Raw genomic sequence first — 8,781 nt, forward strand, 5'->3', positions numbered from 1 at the left:
TGTTTATTTTTAAAGCCAGCTACTCCGCTTCGAACGTTGATTTTGCTGAAGCAGGTATCGAACTTTAGTTTTTTTGAAGTACGCACTAGATTCAAATAAAGAAAGGTCGGAACTATACTTCATTTTGCTCAAAATGTATTCCTAAATTTCTCTCTTGAAAGCACAATTGTGTGCTTTAAAAGGGTTGAAGCTTCGTGATTGGAAATATTCCCTCTAGTAACTTATCGGCTGCGGCGTTCAGTTGGCCAGCAGAATGGCGCCGGTCGTTGGTTCGATTTGCAGCCGCGGCAGCCATATTCAGATGGACGCGCGGTATACAGGGACGTTGCTGTGCTGATATATACGAGGTGACATCAAAAGGTTTCGAGACTGGATCTGTTTTGAAGAAAGCAATTTATTTATCTTCATTAAAACGCGCTAACCCAATGCACAGCAATACAGCGCTGTCAGCGTTCCTGCCCCTTTTGCGAATATGTCCTGGAATTCTTTTTTCCGGAGCGATTCGAGCACCCTTCTGCGATTCGAGCTTGACTTACGCAATCGCGTCAAAGTGACGACATTTCAGCTTCGTTTTTTTTTTTTTTGGGGGGGGGGGGGGGGGGGAGGAATGCAAAATAAATGAGGGCGAAACCTGAGGAATGACCCGTCGTTTCCATAAAGGATCATCAGCAGGGTCCAAACTGTGGTGTACAGGCACGGCGCCGGCGCCGTGCAACAGAGCAGCAGCCATCACAGTGGAACAACACACCGTCCCCACGACCGGAAAAAAAAAAAAAGGTGGGGGGGGGGGGGGGGGGGGGGGGCGGCGCATATCCGCAGCCCGACAACGTACATGCACATCGTCGTTTTTTTTTTTTTTTTGTATTCATGGCATTGTGCATCGGCAATTCTTCCCAAATGGCGCTGATATCAGCATCCAGTTTTCGTGTCAATTTTGAATGCGTCTGATGGAGGCCGTTTAGAAGAAAAAAACGACCCCATCTGGGGCGCGCGAGGAGCTGAATGCTGGACGACGACATTGCACCATGTCACAAATCCCTTCTGAAAACAAATTTCACACCCAGAACGACAACAGCTCGTGTCGAGGTGGTTAACTATAGCCCTGCGCAGATGTGGTGCTAATCCATAAGTCCGGTTCCAAGTCAGACCTGAATAATTACACGCATGTGTCACACGTGTGCCCTACATGGAAGTAAAGTCCTTTTTGCTACAATAGTTTGGAGCACAATAGAGCCATTCTTACTCACCTGGAACAGAACAGTCTTCTGTGCGGTCGACAGCGGGTGTTGAGGTCTGGAACGTCAAGCCTAACGCTACTAGGAGAAATGACGCATGACATCGCTAACGAACTTAACGGAGGAGGTAAAAATTGGTAGGGTCTTTTTTTTCAGATTTTGCCGAAACTTTTGATGTTGTTCCCCCACGTTGACCTAATTACAAAACTCTATGTTTTTGGTATTCAACAACACGTTAACTGTGTTCCGTATTAATAGCTCCCCTGACCCACAAGATATCATGACGAATTCACTACGCAAGATCACAGTAAAATCGTCAAACAAACATGCGTCACAGTATCTCTCACAAGCATCCTATGTTTCCAACTGTGGTAGTCTACTGGAACGAGCTACCGGAAGTGGCCGTCGGCTCAGCTTCACTTGAACCTTTTATTAATGTTATTTGAGACCCAAACTTCGGTATATGGCATGTTCATAACACACCCCTCTCAAAAATTATTCATACCAGGGATTTCGTGATAACGCCGATTTCCTTCACCCTGCATGAATGCAACTTGAAAATGAGGACTGCAGTTCCACCTCGGCATTGCGAACTTCCCAGTGTACTCGTCAATGCCGGTACATGCGTCTTAATTTGCGAGCCAGTGGTTCTGTATACTTTTGTTCATGGGGGGCATCAATCTTCTAGAATAACTTTACATTGCAATTTCCAATCCATTAAAAGCAGCTGAAAGCCTAACGTGCGTTTATTGCATTGTTTTTTCTCTTCTTTTCCAGCTCTGCTTGGGCCCGACAAAGGCCTGGATATGTATAATATATATTAAATTATAAGGTTTTACGTGCCAAAAGCACGATATGATTATGAGGCACGCCGTAATGGGGGACTCCGGAATAATTTCAACCACCTGGGATTCTTTAACGTGCACCTTAATCTAAGTGCAGGGGTGTTTTCGAATTTCGCCCCCATCGAAATGCGGCCGCGCCGTGGCCGTTGTATAATATATATCATCATCATCAGCCTATATTTATGCCCACTGCAGGACGAAGGCCTCTCCCTGCGATCTCCAATTACCCCTGCCTTGCGCTAGCTGATTCCAACTTGCGCCTGCAACTTTCCTAACTTCTTCACCCCACCTAGTTTTCTGCCGTCCTCGACAGCGCTTCCCTTCTCTCGGTATCCATTCTGTAACCCTAATGGTCCATCGGTTATCCATCCTATGCATTACATGGTCTGCCCAGCTCCAGTTCTTCCGCTTAATGTCAATTAAAATATCGGTTATCCCCGTTTGTTCACTGATCCACACAGCTCTCTTCCTGTCTCTTAATGTTAGGCCTAACATTTTGCATTCCATTGCTCTTTGTGTGGTCTTTAGCTTGTTCTCGAGCTTTTTTGTAAACCTCCAAGTTTCTTCCCCATATGTTAGCACCGGTAGAATGCAATGATTGTGCACTTTTCTGTTGAACGACAGTGCTAAGCTCCCAGTCAGGATTTGGCAATGCCTTCCATATGCATTATATATATATATATATATATATATATATATATAGAGAGAGAGAGAGAGAGAGAGGTGAGATCCTGGGAAAATATGTCACCGAAGAGTCGGCTATCCGAAACATCAAAATAAACCCCAGCGAAAAAGAAATGTGGGGGAAAAAAGCCGCAGCGCCTCCCCTGTCGAAGCAATGGGAGTAAGCGAAGCTTGTCGTGTGTATTTTCGGTGTTTCTCGGAAGGCATTGCACTGACGAGCACCACGTTGTGCTCGAACCACAACCGGTCACAAGCACTGCAGCTGGCTCCGAAGTACCGGTTGAGAAACTGGCGTTGATACCTGGCCGTCGCACCGAGGAAGTTGGCGCTAGCGTTGCCGAGGCGTGCACCACCATTGTCGGGTTCCTGGAGGGAAAGACGACGCTCACGTTTTGTCTGGGCTTCGTAAGCCCTCACGCTAGAATCGGCACGTCGACAACGAGCCCTTTCCCGAACGAGTTCACGGTGTCCTTGCTCAAACGCAGCTTGATCCTCGGCGGAACGCACCACGCGCAGCCTTTCCATCCGGGCGCCGAAACTGATCTCAGGCTAAGGAAACCCGGCGGAGGGCGCCAACCTCCTTTCCTTGTCTTTTCCTCCCCGCAACACACCAACGACTCTGGTTGGTCGCGCGCGTCACGTGATCCGGTGCAGCTTTCCTCGCACCTGCTCTTTCTTCCTTCCATCCTTCCTTCCTTCCTTCCTTTATTTATTTATTTATTTATTTATTTATTTATTTATTTATTTATTTATTTATTTATTTATTTATTTATTTATTGCAACTAGCTCATACCCGCATATCCCTGGCTCATACCCACATATCCAATGCAGGTATTCGCCACACATGAATTCTTGCGTGACAACAAAACTACCAAACCTTATGAGCCAATAAAGCTTCGCTTAAAAAGCAAATTCAGCGTTGGGGCGCGAAACCGCGTCAATTATAATCACGATAAACAAGGCTTGTGGCGTATTTATACGCGTATTATGAACTGCAAGTTCTGTTTCGGGGCCGCAGCAGAAAGAGTGGGTCGAGATATCTGTCGCTCTAAGATTTTGATAAATTACGGTGAGATACGATTGCGTAATATTTTACAAACCAACATCATCAAGAAAATACATAGTCGGGAATCCTGGCGCCCATACAATTTTGCGCAAGTCCGTTCATGCTATTTTATCCCTGAAATTATTGTAATTTTACGATACCGTCTGGGTTATTATTATTATTATTATTATTATTATTATTATTATTATTATTATTATTATTATTATTATTATTATTATTCATTGCGTTGGCTGTTGGTTAAGGTGAAAGCAAGAGCGTCGTCGAGAATTTCCCGATCAATACTACGTTCTGGGAATACCTTGATGCATCTCGACGCCGCACTGATGAAATAAAAAACTATGTGCTACGTTTCTAGCATCACTGCTTTGGAAGGGCCATTTAAATGAACGTGAAAGATTGCTAGCAAAAATAGGAGGGGGAGGGGGGGGGGGAATGATAATATAATAAGCGCAAAACAACTGAAACTATCGAAGTGCGTAGGCGCTGCAGATCATGCACACTGTATTGTTATATTGATATTATATACCGCTCTGTGTCTTCCTTTAAAAGACGCCAGGTGGAAGCACTGCTCCAGGCTAAGGAGCAATCATTAATATTTTCCGAGTTCACGGTGTTTCTATTTTTGCTTTTTTCGTTCGTTTCGAGAAGAGCGTTTCAGTCAGTTTTCTCGTTGTTTTCTATAGTTCGTACCTGAAACCTCTTCAGATTTTTTTTTCAATTGCATTAACAAAACTTGTCGTTCTTTCATCGCTCAGGCTTATCAATATATATATATATATATATATATATATATATATATATGTTAACGTTTCTTTGTTACTATGCCAAATTTTCTATTTACTATTTCTTGCTGCAGCTTCTTTCTAAAGATTCAGAACCCAGTTTCCTGATTGGGGCTTGTACCTGTTCTAGCATGGAGACTAATATGCTCTGCATGTTTTTAGCTTCATAGTAGACTCAGCGGCGTTACGCTGATCTTCAATCAGAGCAGTGCATGTTGTTAAGAAAGCCTCTATTCTGCTAGGCTCAAAACGAATATAGTGACCATGTTCTGTTTGTATATTCCCCATAAGCTTCGAAGAAATATTCCCGAGCACGTCAGTTACGAAACTTTCGGAGCGTACTTCCTGAAATACGATCGAACTCCTTCAATCATAGCATATTCCGAAAGAATTTTCTTATAACGTGAGGCGGATGTTGTTGCGCAAAGCTTTTACGGGCCACGATGATGTAAGAAGAGTAATTCTTAGAACAGTACGGTGCTCTTGTAAGATCTACGACCCAGAAAAACGCACGAAAGCGTACCCCTTCAGTAGTCGCTAGATATCCGTCATCTTGTTTTCTGTTAAGGAAGACGCCAAGTTTATTTGACGCGAACGGTAATATAATTTATCCCAACTGCGCTCGAACAAAAGGCGATTCGAGTTCGTCGTTAACGCTGGGTTGAGTATTCGACAGCTATGGACAATTAAACGTGTCATGGAGGAGATATATAGACATGGAAGTTACCCTGTGCTGTCTACTATCTTTTTGGAAAGGGGGTAAAGATATTCGAAAATCGAGAGAATCGATTGCTTAGATGCGAGCCTACTCAGTGGTGCAGAGAGAGCTGTGTGTCATCTGTTGCTGAGACGGATTTGAAGGATTCCGTGACGTACGTTCCGACAAAACGGGACTGACATAGACTCCCTGGCTCTCTCTATCTTTCACGCACCCATCCCTCTCTCCGCGTGTAGTGTAGCCGACTAATAAAAGCTATATTGACAACGCCTGCAGGCGTGTGGTCGTGTAGACAACTCCCTCCATGAAGGGACCCATGTGGTTCTGATCCAACGATGAAAAACGGACGCCGCAAAGCAACTTTATTTCCTTGCTCGGATTATCAGGTACGCTTATTGGTCGTCTCCTAGTTCCCTGAAGTGTCGCCTACATAAAATTGATGATTTGTTAAATCTACAACTGCCATCAAGAATGTCCCACTCTAACGCATGGTCTTCTTCTTTCTGGGGTTTTACGTTCCAAAACCAGTTCTGATTATGAGGCACGCCGTAGTGGAGGGCTCCTGATTAATTTTGACCACCTGGGGTTCTTTAACGTGAACTACAACGCAAGCACATGGGCGTTTTTGCATTTAGCCTCCATCGAAATGCGGCCGCCGCGGCTGGGATTCGATCCCGCGACCTCGTCGTGGGATCGAATCCCGGCCAGCGCAGCGCCTTAGCTAAGCAGCAGCGCAACGCCTTAGCTAACTGAGCCACCGCGTTATGCCGCCTCTGGACCGGGGTTGTATTGACGAAATCATACTGGTTCCGCATTGGAATGTCTGACACACCTAAGTGCGACTCCTGCAGCATCAAAGAAAATATCGAACGCCTCCTGTGCTTTTGTTCTCTTTATGACGTCCAACGCCGCCCTCTCCGGACAACATTAAACCGACTAGACTCAAGACCGTTTTCAGAAGCCAAGATTCTTGGACCATGGCCGTGCGCGTCGCTGGCGCAGGAAAGCAACGAAGGCGTTGTTACAGTACTTCAAGTCGAGAGGTCTCTGCGACATTTTGTAGACTTGGTGGGGTCCTTCGAGTGCGCGCGCGACTGGTGTTCTCTCTATCGTCTCTTCTTTCTCTCTTTTCAACCCCCGTTGCCCCTTCTTCCAGTGCTGGGTTACAAACCGGACGTGCGTCTGTTTAACGTCCCTGCCTTTCCTTCCTCTCTCTCTTTCTCTCTATCTCTCTCTTTATCAGCCTGTCTCTCTCTCACAGACACACACAAACGCAAAATATAGGACCTTAATTAGGTGAATTTTCAAGCGATCTTGTCATATGTGAACACGTTAGTGTTCCTAAAGCCAGGATCTGGTAAAAGAGAGACAGAAAAGTCATAAGGGAAAAACAGGGAGGTTAACCAGACTGAGCCCGGTAGTCTACTCTGCACTGGCGAAAGGTCACGCTGTAAGATATATACTCTTTAGGTGGGGACACTTCTCGGCTTGCTTGCTAGACGCGATCGACCAGATAAAGTAGCAAGGGCGCGCGTCTATCGGGGCGGTGACGGCAGCGGATACCTATCGGCGGAACCACGCAACTTCACTTAGAAAAGCGTGCGCCGAGAAGGAACGCGCGCATGCCCTCTCCCCGGTGACCTACTTTCGTGCGTCACTCAATCATTTCGGATTTCCCGCTAACCGCCGGTTGCTATAACAACGGGAGATTAAACCAATAAAAAGCTTTCTGTGTTGAAGTTGCGTCGTACTGCCGGTAGGTATCCGCTGCCGTCACCGGGCCAATCGGCGCGCGCCTTCGCTCCTTTATCTGGTCGATCGAGTCTGGCGAGTGTCCTCACCTAAAGAGTATATATCTTACACCGTGGGAAAGGTTACAAGGAATTTAAAGAGGCAAAGGAAGAGAGAAGTTCACATCCTGCACATTTCACACAGTCAAGCGTTCATCGTTGAGTTTCGTAACAGGCGGTAATACAAGCCAGTGCACCTCAAAAAACGCAGCAGCGCCTTTGTAGCCCTGCACATAGCAGACGCACGTGGCCACGGGCCCAAGATCTCCTCCATAAAAGGCCTTTCGTTTAAGTGCCCCAAAGCCGTCCGAATGGCACTCCTCTCATCTTCGTATATGGGGCAGTCACATAAGAGATGCCTGGTGGTTTCCTCAACAGCACATGCGCTGCAGTTGGCACTGTCCGCCATTCCAATTAGGAATGAATAGGAGTTTGTAAAAGAAACTCCTATTCGCAGGCGACACAGTAATGTTTCTTCTCGTCGCTTAAAACCCGGTAAAAGTTGTAATTGTATCTGTGGGTCCATGGCATATAGGCGCCGGTTGGTAAACTCTGGTGTATTCCATTTTCTTACAGCTATAATATGGGCAAGACTGCTAAGGTGCCACGCTTCATTCTTTCTCGACAATGGTATCGAGATTCGTTCACATTCTTCATGTGCCTCACGGGCAGCTTTGACGGCACATTAATTACCAGCGATGTTGCAGTGCCCAGGTAGCCACTGAAATACAATGTCGTGGCCTTTGTCCACCACTTGATGGTAGCGTAATCGTAATCTCTGCTACCAATTGTTCATGTCGGCTGCGGCGCAGAACTGATAAGAGTAACTGTAGGGCGGCCTTTGAGTCACAGAGCACAGCCTATTGATTTGGTGATTGTTCATGCACATAAAGCACTGCGCTACGGAGGGCGGCAAGTTCAGACCCTGTCGATGTTCTGACGTGGCTGATATTGAACTTCTTGCAAAATGATGCTGACAGAATAACTACCGCACCAGTATAGCTGGTCAGAGTCGAAGAGCCATCTGTATAAATGTGAATTAGATCAGAGTAGAAATCGTGCAGCAGAGGTAGAGTGGCTTGATTCAGTGCACAAGTAGGCAAGTCGCACTTCTTTGTAATTGCTGGAATGGAAATCCGCACTTGCGGCTGCCGGAGACACCACAAGGACCAGGTGGTCTTGCTGCAGGCGTGAACGCTGATGGAGGTAAACATTTCTTGAACATTTACGAGCTAACTATAACTCAACTTTCACAAGGGTTGTCTATCCTTTTCACGCCCAAATCTTCCCAAAAGCGTCACACATACCGTCTGATTGTTTTATTAAGGGTGCTTCTGCCAAGGCCCATCGCCTCTGATCAGTGCGGCCACACACGTGCAAGTAAGAAGCTGGTAATGGGGCGGCGTTGTTTCGTCGTTGTATAATTTGTTCGTGCTCTCTCACACTCTCGCACAAGCTCCGGACTTTTTTATATAATGTGTGAACGGTCGCCTAAACGTAAAAAGGATTTCAGAAAACGGCCTTCCCACATAATCGCGTATGCGTGAATGGGAGCAGATCAAAACACATGTGCTTCCTTAGCTCTCCTCCGAATTTTTTCCTCCCCCTACCCCTTCCCGCCGTGCAGGGTAGCCAACCGGACTCAGTCCTGGTTAACTTTC

This window comes from Dermacentor silvarum, chromosome 4 (genome assembly GCF_013339745.2).
Source record: "Dermacentor silvarum isolate Dsil-2018 chromosome 4, BIME_Dsil_1.4, whole genome shotgun sequence".
In the NCBI taxonomy this organism is placed as follows: Eukaryota; Metazoa; Arthropoda; class Arachnida; order Ixodida; family Ixodidae; genus Dermacentor; species Dermacentor silvarum.